Raw genomic sequence first — 12,836 nt, 5'->3', positions numbered from 1 at the left:
TATATATAATATATCAAATAACCCAAAAAGTTTTTATTACAAATATTTAATAAATTAAATGTAAATTTAAAAAGATATTCTAGATGTTTTTCACATATTCTATTTATATGATTTCAATATTTTATATTCTGTATTAAATATTTATGAATAGACTAGGTATTTGAAGTTATATAAATAGAATACGTCTCGTATTTTTTATTTATGATTTTTTTATTTATAACAAATACAAAATGTAAAATCTCTTTATTTCAATAAAACGGACTCTACGCTTTAGTGTAGTTATTATTAAATATAGTTATTTCTTGGAAATATTTTTATATATACTAAAAGAGGAAAAGATAATTCAAAGGAAGGATAAAGTAGCTCTCGAAGGTGCGAAATGATGCTTAAAATAATATCATGGTATTTTCTTTCAATCTGATCGACCGATTTAAGGTATCTACAGATAGATACTCGGCTTTGGAGAGGGATTCAAGGACCGATCCTTGGTTACCTGAACCAACGAGTAGCACAGATAAGAGCGCGCGCGCGCGTGCAAACTCATTAATTTCCGTCCGTCCATCCATCGATCGCGAATTGAAAAACACCACTTGATAACGAGATGATAATCCCGTTATTACAACAAAAGCCTGGTAATGATTATCGTCTCGTCCGTCGGCCGTCGTATCAACGATGATCCGTTAATGCTCGACGAGTGGCATTTGTAAATTTTCTAGTTATTATTACGCGGCCCATTGTCATTAATATTTCGTTATTAATTACGTGCGCGCGCGTATAATTGGCACTGCGGCATTAATTAACCCGCTAACATCCCTGTGCGTATTTCTTGCGAAAATCTGATTAACTTGATCTCATTGCAAGGATCGACCCACTGCGGCACATCACTTATTTTTGACGCCGATTTCCAACCGAATGAGGATGAAAAATCATCGGACCGATACCAAAACGGACGTACGGCTCGAACCAATTAAAAGTTCGTGGCGTCGGCAGCCAATTACGTACATTGGCGTGGAGCGACTATAACTTTGAAAGAGTGGTCGCTAGGCGTATTTTCTCATCTGCAAATTCTCTCGCGATGTGTTAACTTTGGCATCGCTAAATTTGAGCAACATTTGGCCGTTTTCATATATATATATAAAACCGGTTTTAAAAAGAAAAAACTGATAAAATATTTTATTTTTACTATTTCATAAAAGATAAAAACAATTTTTTAATTTTTAAATAACTTTTATCTTCTTTTATGAAATTATAATATAGATGACACGCAATCATATTCAATCGCGTGTTCTGAGAGATTCAATATTCGAATTCAATTCAAATCGTTCGAAAGTGATATGATATTCACATCATATTTGTACTCTCATATCTATACGACAGATAAAAATCTCGTGATACACAGGGTTTACAAGGTGTGAGAAAATTGTGCAGCACTTAAGGGATTATCCGTCAGCCGCGTGCGAGGGTACGAGTGACTGGGATTATCGGGAAATCGCATCGTGTGCGCTGTCATAAAATAAGCGTCAGCGGATTGAATACAAACGAGAGATTTATATATAACGAACAGACATAAGCGCTGACGGCGTGCGACGCCTTTGGCCGCAATACCGCAATATGGCCCGCGAATTTGACACGCTCGCACCTTGTGACTCGCGGATGGTTGTTGCACTAGTTGGCATTTCACGCCTCGCACATTTCAAGCTTCCCCCCTTTCCCCTCTCTCTCGTCAGAATGTAGGTATAAGCGCGTAGATATGAACGCGGTTGATGCAAAGTTACGGACGATTCACACGCCCCCGCGAATGTGGAGGTTTGATAACGCGGCGGGTAGGTAAGTAGATATGCCTAAACAGCCCCGACCGAGCAACACCACGATTGTTAAATTATAATAACTTGCAATCAAAAATCAGAGAGAAATAACCAAATATCCTCGCAAACCAAATATTTCTGCCTTTAATTGTCTATATTATAAAGATATTATGAAGATTCAAAAATCTTTCCACGACAAATAATTTCACTATTCGACAAAGAAACATTTTTTATTCTCTCTGAAGTACAATAGTACATTTTCCTAAGATTTTTCGAATTAATTGAAATAAAATAGCATTTTTGACCATTTTTAACATTTTTTTATGATAAAATAAAACTTTGTTTCTAAATAAAGTTTTATTTAGAAAGTTTAAATTAAAGTCTACCGCTCATAAAACTCAAGAACTTTTAAATGAATTTTATTTCATGATCATATAATTTATTTTTATCAAATTGGCTGTTTGAATCTTAAAATTTCTATATAATTATTGTTTAATAAACTTCGAAATGTTATAGTAGGTATATATTCCAAAGATTTATTCGCATTGAACGCCGTCCTCAGAATTTGTGTAACACATAAGGATTTTAGTAAATTAGATGTTTTTTGTTTACTTCGTTACTTTCCCAATTTACTAAAAATCCTGATATGCAAATTCTAACGATGGAATTGTGTTCAGCGCGAAAAAATATTCGGTGTGTATATTGTACTGTGGCACTTTATAGTACAATATAAAGAAAAAGAAAAATAATTTTTGTTGAGAACTTTGTTTAATTATATATATTAATTATATATACAGAAAGTTTAAAATTCGACCAGTCATAACTTGAAAATAAATCATACAATCATAAACTAAAATTTATTTAAAAGTTCTTTTGTATTTTTATAATTGTATTTTTAGACATCCTAGACTTTATTTAGAAATAATATTTTGTTTCATCGTAAAAAAATGTTGAAAATGGTCAAAAGCGCCACTTTTTATCCATTTCATTTTAATCACTTTAATGTATTCAAAATCTTGCTACATTAATTTTACCAACAACACGTTTAACACGAAAAAAATCTTACAGAAATATACTATCGCACTTTGGACAAAATTTAGTTATTGAACAGTGTTATTAAACATTTTTTCTCGTTTATTCCGTTGCTCGTTTCCATGAGAAATATTCTTGCGCAAATATCGGAGATTTTAAAGCTCGCCCTATATTGAGAGAGAATACGTTAGCGATCGATCAATTAACTCCATCGCATCGAATTTATGTATAAAAACGAAGAAACGAACGAGAGGTTTTCGTGCGAAAAAGCTGGTAGAGACAAGAATTGCAGAGTCTTGTAAGGTTCTTCTATTCATTCATTTATCACCTGGTCGACGACGTAATAGACGATTGCGAACTACCGCTGTGGTATTTTATCGCATACCTGATAACAGTGGTTTCTTTCTCCTTAAATTTGAACGTAAAAGTTTTACTATCCTCCTCAATACGACGAACTTGAACAATATTGATTCTTCAGCTCTTACGGCCACAAGCGCCATTAACGACGTCGTCTATGATCTATAAAAGCCACTCCGTCAAATGTCAATCCAATTCAAAATTATAAATCACATATTCTGAAAGACATTATCTTGAACCTATATGGAGAGACACTCGTCATACGGAATTCTATCAATATGCCCCGCATAATTTACTTCCCAGTGAATTAATAGATACGATTATCTCTCTTTTCCTCTCTTATTCGCTATCACTTAAATTTTATAGAATCTGAGAACAAAAAGTAAATTATAACGATATGTTTATCTTTTTATTGCCATTCGATGAACATTGCTTTTTTTAGTTTCTTTTTCAGTATCATGCCATACTTTTATTAATCAAAAAATTGACGCTAATATCAATTGGCGGAAACCTGTAACCATAAAAAAGTGCGATATATCCATCATTGATATGCACGTTATCCGTTATCTCCGCGTCCCTCATTCAAGCCAATTAATTGGAACACATTGTACCTGGGAATCGCAGGTGTAATGAAAGATAATCGTTCCCGTTTGCTCCGGCTTCCGTCGAAGTTACATTACCGCCGACACGAAACGCTCCGATTCTCCATTAAAAGTATCGCAATCGAGCGGGGAAATAGCGCCGTCGCTCGTAACGCAAGATGGATGCGCATTTCAGTCGAACGAGGCAGATTTAATGTGTTAGCTCGATTTCGAATTGGATCAATTCTAGCATCACATAATATGGCGATGGAAAAAAGCGCGTCGCACGTGCGACAGGCTGTCAATTGATTTTAGATCTTGCCGACTGATTGTTCATTCGGCTGGCTAACTTTTTCGACCGGTACATAATAAAAAAAAAGGAAAAATTGCATGCCAGACGCATGAATATTCGGCAATTGCCATGCTTCTCCTCTTCGTACGAAATAAATCGAATTCGGCCGCGGTAAATTTTATAGTGGACAGTTCTTTAAAAATTTGTATATCTTATATATCATTTGACAAATTTCTCGATACAATATATATAATATATTCTTAATATGTAATATCCTTAACACTTTCAAATATTTTATTGCTTTAAAAACTATTTTATCATTAATAGAATAAAATCTTCGTATATACATATAAATATAGACAAAATTGATTTAAATTAAAATACACCGCTTTTTTAGAATCAAGAAAAAATCGGAGGATATAAACGCATTAAATTCGTACGAGGACATTTTTAACGTGATAGAATACTTTTCGGAATTTGATGAATTTAATGAATTTCGACTCGAATGTAGAGCGTGCATGTCGAGCCGGCGCAGCGGATGGTGGTGCAAAACGATACTAGGATACCGCATTTTTAGAACAGCCGAAGGAATGGGTATCACAGTTACGAGACGTGAATATACCGGCCATCACAAGGTATCGATATAGCGGATGAGATTTCCTTAGTCCGGTAAAATCCTTCCTACCTACACTAACAAAACGTGCGCGAAAGCGGTGTTACTGTTTCTATCCACCGTTTTTATGGAACACCATTTTAAATTTCGATTTCGGGGATTGAATATTTTCATATTATTTAATATTTTCATGTTTGTAATATTAATATTATGTGATTATTCTTGAGTTATTTAATAATTGTATTTAAAAAAGATTTTTAAAAATCGTCGCCTGATTTATATTCCGTATTAAATTTTACTATCGTCGAGAGCAGACTGTTCCAGCGATCGGTTGCCATTTAAACGTTGTTAAATAAATGATGGATCGTTTAATCACGTAAGTTTCGCGATCGTTCTGATATTTAATAACGTCGTTTGGAAGAATGATCGCATCCTGTAATCACCGTCAGGATTAACGATAGCGACTGGGGCCCGCATTAGAAGTCGATCTGTGCCACGTCAGGCCACCATCTCATCTCGCGTCATATGTCTTAGTTTTCGTTTTTGCAAAGCATATTTTGCACGACGTCGACCTGGCAATGTCTCAAGTATCGCAAGAATTCGCCCAGCAGTTTTAGTGTTGACTTCGTGCGCAACTTACGAACGATACGCGTCACAAATCGTATATTGGACGGTCGAGGAAAGAGGACTCTGAAATTTATCTTTCGCTGTCGGACTCTTGGCGCGATTCACTTGCATTCGGAATTACGTCAAACAGTCTTAGCAATGTCCTATACTTGCCATATATTTCGCGGTTAATTACTGAACTTAGAGAAACGATGCGGAAAATTTGTTATATCCGATACATTAATTCTTGCCCTCTTTCTATTTATGATTCGAGATAATTACGGATTAATCATCAATTTCTATGCATCTGGCGTTTTGTAAATATGTGTCCGGGAAAATTACGGAATTAGTAATTTGAAAAGCACGAATCACTCTTTCTAAAGGCATTTTGATTATCGTGATAGTAAAATCTACCGTCCGCGTCGCCGAGACCAATTCGCATTTTTATCCAAGTGCCTGTTTCCCTCGGTAATAACCTCGCTGGAGTTGCATTTGTTATTTCTTCGGCTTTGTTGCGCGGTTGCAATGGCCCGACGGCGCGCGGTTTGTTTTCACTCACCTCAGTCTGCCGTGCTCCGTGTGCGGCGATTCCTCTGGCGATTTGTAACTGTTTCCGGTCTGCAACAAAGAATGAGACGCGTAATGAAGACCCCGATTCTCGCGGTCCATAACTAGCAAGGAAAAGGGAGCAAAAGAATCTTGTAAATTTTATCCGCGTATTCTCCTACACAACAATAACTGCGGACTGGAAATGCAGAATTGTGGCGACGTAAAAAGAAAGATTCATTTAAACGAACCAAAAGGAGATTCTACGTAAAATATATTATGCAATCATAAAGATAGGATGAAAAAAATAGCTTATAAACGGTTAAAAGTATACACATTTTTTCATAGTCTTTTGACGTTTTGAATTAAGAATAAAAAAATTGTCATTAATCTTTAAATAGATAAATGAGGTAACCTAGAGCTTTATTAGATATTTAGTTTTTTTCGATCTTCAGGATAAGAAAAATGAAAAGCTTATAAATCTTAAAGTTTATTATTTTTACAATGTTGTATCTTATAACTAAAATTTAACTTATACTAGTAAAAAATATGATTATAAGTAAAAAGATAGAATAATCTTAGACACTCTCGAAATTGAGAAAAAATAATAGAATAAGATTATTGAAAATGTGGTGCAGTAAACAGAGTGTAAAATTATTTACAATAATAAGTCTAATTTCACTTAATAATAATGTTCGAACGTTTCAACTCACTTTAGAGTCTTTCTCGGCGAAAAAATGGTCTTCGAATTTACAAGTTCCCTTTGCTATCAATCAATCACTTATAATTATAAAATTAAAATTTCTTGGAATTATTTTGAGCATCCCAACTTGCATACCCTTAAATTACCTACATACTTAAAGGTTAAAATAATAGAAGAAACCTTTGAAGCTGTCTGCCTCCCAAGTCAAGTTTATATTATGTCAGACAGCTGTTGATACTCGAGAGATTAACCTCGATCAACCGGACGGATCGTCGTTCATCGTGCCGACATCTCTGGATTCTCGGGTGTCCGGGTGCCATCTTATTGTATTTGCCACATATTCGTAAATGCGCGGCGCTTAATTCTGTCAGAATGACACCCAAGTCGACAAACAAGTCGTCGTCGTCATAGTCGTCGTTCGCAAAATAATATTCTTGGAAACGAAAGTTCCCTTCCCGTGAACACATGCGTCGACCGTTAATAAATCGGTCATGTGAAACAACGTTCGGTTATGACGACGGCAACGATGCCAAAATGTCAGGCAGGGCGAATTAATTCGCAAGCAACATATTGCGAGAGCGTGTAACAACTCGGACAACAAATGGAATCCAAGGGATTTCGAGAAAACGCATCGCGCGGCAACGTAATTAGAATTTATGTCGATTAAAACGCGGCAATGAAAGAAAAAAAGGCCATATCGATACACGAGAGACAGAGGAAGAGCAAAAGGGCATATCTGACCGCCGCGAGGCGATAGCAGTATATTTTCATTGAGCAATTCGCGTCATAAATTCCTTCATTACGCGCAGATACACGGATACCCCTTCGGGTTATCGTCCCGCTCGCCGGAAAGCAAATATTAAAGCGCGGGGGCGGCTGTGCGTTATCGGTGATGCAATTACGTTTCAGATGGAGCGGCGTGTTCACCGATCGTTATCGATACGATTATCAAGGTGAAAACACGCGCGATCGAAGCAAGTCCCTTTACCATATAATCACGTTCGAGGAAATCGCAAGCTTCTCTCTCGTCTCATGCCAATAGAGATTCTTCCCTTTTTCGTTTTTCTCTCGTTTTTTCTTTCGCCGAACAGTTAGTCACAGAAATACGCTGGAATATCCGGGAAATGTTATTCCCGCGCAAATTGTAAACGTGGTTACACCGCGACAATCGAATTACCAGTTATGGAAATTCGTATACATTCGTATACATTCGGAAACAATGGTCATTATAAATACCAGGCCGTTGCGGCGCGCGATGGAACCGCGTATCGTAGATGATCATGGTACGAACAATAATGATTATTTCATTTCAATCAACCCGCGGAAATTGAACAGTTCTGGAACCAAAACGAAAGTATGCTCCCTATAGCGGCTGGCCCGTCCGCCCGATCGTTACGCCGCCACTCGATGAACGATGTCGATTTAAAACTACGTCTAATTATACATGCACATATATTGCGGCATGCGCAATATATCCATTATGATGGGTTAACGAAGTTGGAAATCGATTTGATCGATCAGTTAAAGTAAATGATTGTCGAGCGCGTTTGACTGTTGGTCGATCTCGTGGATGATTTCATCACACCGATTATATCGCTAGCTATCGTGAGCTTTGACATCTGTTGCGGTATCATGACGTTACGAGATATTAATCAACGCAATAATCAGATGTAGATATATACTTCGATTAACGCCCTAAATCTTTCGGTACATTTATTATATTAATTTACTCCTCTTCGATCAAAGTATTAAACTATTAATAGCATCTCTTAATTAAATGAGGAGTTTAAGTTGTTCATTTTTGATAAATGAATTATTATAATTACGAATAATTACGATCATTAGCGTCAACGTTATTACCATTCTCTTCGAAATGGCCAATTCAATCGTTTCTCCAATCGCAATCGTCACACCGCGATTAATCGCGTCGCTTATCGGCTTATCATTCGTTCGCGACTTACCTACCGCGCGAACATTTATCTCGTAATGCAGCTCTGAGTAGCGACCGTCTGTTCCTCGTAAGTCTCATCCCGTCCACAATCTAAGATCAGCACTCAGTCACCGTATTCTCACCACCACTATTCTCCGTGCCACGCAATCCGCACCGAAGTGAATTCTTCGTTCCATCCATCTCGAGACAGTCAATTTGTCCTTATTTTCTACTGTTCCTCCGACTTTCACTCCGTTCGAGTTAAGTGTTTTTTTTTTCTCTTTCTTTTTCTCTCCCTTCTAGAGAAGGTAGACCTCACGTGCGCTCCGGAAGCCACCCCTTGGCGAAAGACGCGACGCGACTTTCACTCGATTGTGCCTCAGCCAAGTTGTGCTTGGCCCGAACGAGTAGCTCTTGGCACAGGAATCACTATCATTCGTTCCCCCCTCCGAGAGAGAAGTCTCAAATGAGAATGAAGAACAAAAAGAAGACGAGACAGTCTCTCCTTCTTATTTCTCTCTTTCTCTCTTTCTTTTCCTCTGTCTCGCCATCTGTCCATTTCTTCTCCCTCTTACCGATCTCTATTGGGGACTAGGAAGGCGAAAGGAGGACGAGAATATGAAGAGGAAAACACCATCTACCGAGGTCTAGTATCTCTGTACCGAAATACACTGGTTCGTAGGTCCATGTCTATATAGTTTACTCGGACGACAAAGAGCGACAGAGTGGGACGCGGGGGGTTGGTGCGGGACAAAGGGTGTTGGAACGACTCTGGGTTAAAGTGGCGTCGCGTGTACAACCGCACCGGCGCGGCGGCGGAATATACGGCACTGCGACAGAGCGGACAGAGCGTTCCGCTCCGTGCCGTACCATCCTTCCGCTTCGTTCTTTCTCACCTACCCGTCCCGCAGTCGCGTCGCTATTTTTCTTCCGAGCTCCGAGGGATTACGCACTCCTGCTCTCTCACAGCCCATCTCTTTTGTCTCTGAATGCCATGGATTCATTTGCGATTATATAGTATATCAAGCGTCAAAGAGCATCGAATCACTTCTTATTTTCGCTTTAACGCTCAAGAGAAGCTTTTCTATTATGCTGTACACATAAGTATACCATGTGCCTGTTTATTATTTACTATAATTTATATATTATTATTTATATTATAATTTATAATTTGTAAAAAAAAAACCAAATTTAGTAAAAATCTATCATTTGAAAAAACTCGGAATTCCACAAAACCAAGGATATATTTTTCTATCTATAAAAACTAGAGAATTCTCTCTTTTTGTCGAAATAATTTCTTAAAAAATATTTTTTACAAATATTAAAATATTACATAAATTTTGAAATTGTTAAATGAAATTTGTTCAATTTTCTAGATAAATTTAATTTTGTTTTAAAGAAATTCTTTTCAATGTTTTAGTATGACATTTATTAAAATAATTATTTTATGAAAATTCTCAAGTACCTTTTCAAATCTGATATTTAAAATGAGTAACTCTTAATTTTCTTTTCTTGATTTGACAAACATAAAAAGATAAAAGAAATTTTAGAAGAAAAAGAAACTTAAAATTTTATATATTCAAATTCAAAATTTTAATCTAATATCCTAATTTTGCTTGAAAATTTAAACAAAAATATCAAGAAAATTTTCAGAGAAGTTTCGTCCATATATTTCAAGATATTTTCATTACATAATAATATCAGAAAAAGTTCTTTTATAATAGTCAAAAAGAAAAAAATCTACATATAGATAGTATTAACATTTTTATTCTCATTATATAGTATATTATTATAGTATTTCCAAGTATTCACAAAGTATTGTATATGCATATATGTATGTAGACTTATTATCAACAGTATAAACACAACATACAGAAAGAAAAGAAAATTCCATAGCAGAGAATCAACAGCATGTAATTTCATCGCCTTTAACGCATGTCTAAGAAGAAATTCTCTTAGGAGAACAAGATGGGTGACCATAGTGAATAAATATTTGTACAATGTTGTACGTGCTAGGAGAACATTTTCGGAGGTGAAGGACTGAACGGTGTGATTCCCACCGTTCACATAGCCGCGAATTGTCAGCGGCGCGGGCGGATTGCGTACTTTATATAGAGCTGATATTTGGTTGTAAATGCAGACTTAGGATCAATGGTGGTATCAGCCTAATCACCCGAAAGTGTTGCCAATGTCCGCCACTAATCCGATCGCAGTTGTTTCACTCCAACTGATTCTCTCACCGGCCATTTCTCTCTCTGTTCCTCTGTTCCTCCTCGCATCTCGACAGGCGCAGGCTCGACGAACGGCTGCTTCGTGTGTTTGTTTGCGGCCGCGTTAGCGGATTCTAATCATGGTTACTCCGTTCACACCATGCCTAAATCTGCGACCGCCGCCAAACCGAGTACTTAAATCGAGTGAAACGCACCCGTTGTACAGCGCATTTAGGTTAAAGCACCTATTTTCAATTAGGCGCCCCGGGCCGCTTAGGCCGATATATCTCGCCCGCTTCGACGGTTCCGAGTCGTGAAACTGGCACGGTAAACGGAAATCTCTCGTTGATTAATAGCATAGGCGACTTTTTGCGATTTATCTTGTCATCTCTTAAACGGTGCATTTTAATAAAACGGAGATCTCGGGGGGAATTTGGACAAATGTAATATTAATCACTTGATTAATACTTTCGCATTTTTAGGCCTCGTTTGGGCCATCGATAATAAATCCATGAAGAATGACTCTTACGTTAAAGTTTGCCAAGCTGTAAACGCAGATTGCAATTGAAAAATATATTTTGCGTCTTTTATAAGAGTTCAAAATATATTTTTTAACACTTTTTTATACTTCTCTTTGTAACACGCAATTTTATTATGTTTACTTGCAATACCGTCAACTATTTTTTTTTTCATTCTATTTGTAATGTATTTTTATATCATAATTGGAAACTGTTGATCAGTATTTTTTCTTTTTTAATTCTATCTTTACATCACTCTCTTTACATCACTCTCTTTTTTTACTTTTTTACTCTCTCTCTCTCTCTCTCTCTCTCTCTCTCTCTCTCTCTCTCTCTCTCTCTCTCTATTTCTCCGCGTTTTACTCCGTTTTCAATCTATAGATTTGTTTACCACGCATTTATCGTACTGGCGCTGACATACACGAAAACTGAGACTGGCGCCCATAAAGTCTCGCGAAGGAAAAGGATAAAGAATGCTAGATGAAAAGAGCAGAAAAAATGGCAGTAACAGCGAGGTCTATATGCAAAAGCGACAGAAGAAGGATGAAGAGAAAGTGGAGACGGAAGAAAAGGCTCGAAAGCACGAACAAACATGCCGGAAAATATTTTTGAAGGGAAGAATGCGCGAGCGGGCAAGAGAGCCACTCTCTAATTAGCTTGGTATACAGGGTAGCTTTTTGTTTAATTAACACGCTCGTAGTAAACTACCCCCTACGTTACGTGCAAGGCCGCCCGTTTTATCCGACACGGTGCTTTACATCCCATTTTTTTTCCCGACCCATTCTCAGGGTTGGTCATCCTCCTTTCGCTCATGATAAAACCGATAGGTATTAGTTTACTTAAAACACGCTCAAGGGTATCAGATTTAAAAGAGACGATGTGTCTGGGATGCGCAGGATAGGTGTGTCTCATCGACACGAACGATTCTTTATCTCTCGTTGCGCATCACATCTTTTTTCATTTCTTTTTTCGCTGCCGACCGAATAGAAACACCAGGCTTCCAGTATCGTATTTTGACAACCGGTGAGCTCTTGTGCACGCATATTTCGAATATTATCGCCAAATCATGACATTTTAATCTCTGTTATTCTGAGCTGTCCAGGAAAACGGAATTCAAATCGCACGGCCATTTAAACTCCCGAATTCTGAGAGAAGTAATCTTGTTAATAGAAAACTCCGGAGCTTATTGGCACTGCGCCCGTCACTGATTGATTGCTCCATCTTTGCGAACCTCTTAGACATCGCCGTTTATTTGATTAGAATAAAGGGCAAAGTCGATTCTTTATTTCCATTTTATTACACTTGAACGACTCTATTATCTTACAACCAGATTACATCAAGACGTGTCTGTCTCTTTCTCTTTTTTTCTTTCTCTTTTTTTCTCTTCGCGTAAAAATAAGTCTACGTTGAAAGTGCAAACCTCGCCAGAGGATGAAAGAATAATATTATGACTAAAACATAATAGATATTTCATATTCTAGCTTCTACTTCATCCTCATAGTGACAGTTTGCTATGATAATTCTTGGTAGTTTCGTTAGAATTAAGTATTTAATGAAGTATTAGAGCAATAAAAAATTGGATTTTACTACGTTTTTGAAAAAACATACTTAAATGCGTTAATTAACACACATTTTTCATTTTT

General features: G+C 37.0%; 1 protein-coding gene across 2 annotated transcripts in view; it reads right to left on the bottom strand.

Annotated features, from left to right (window-relative positions):
• The window catches only part of LOC108685934 (zeta-sarcoglycan), a 79,534-nt gene extending 70,647 nt beyond the window's left edge, over positions 1–8,887 (bottom strand). The window contains exons 1-2 of one of the 2 annotated variants that reach the window (XM_018190949.1): positions 8,497–8,887; positions 5,846–5,904 (exon numbers count right to left, since the gene is read on the bottom strand). The gene's annotated coding sequence lies outside the window, so the exon portion shown is untranslated. The remainder of the gene's footprint in view (positions 1–5,845; positions 5,905–8,496) is intronic. The other variant, XM_018190948.1, reaches the window with a different exon arrangement.
• Positions 8,888–12,836: the final 3,949 nt, after the last annotated feature.

Source organism: Atta colombica, unplaced genomic scaffold, assembly GCF_001594045.1.
Source record: "Atta colombica isolate Treedump-2 unplaced genomic scaffold, Acol1.0 scaffold162, whole genome shotgun sequence".
Taxonomy (NCBI): domain Eukaryota; kingdom Metazoa; phylum Arthropoda; class Insecta; order Hymenoptera; family Formicidae; genus Atta; species Atta colombica.
This window is presented reverse-complemented; position numbering and strand designations above follow the sequence as displayed.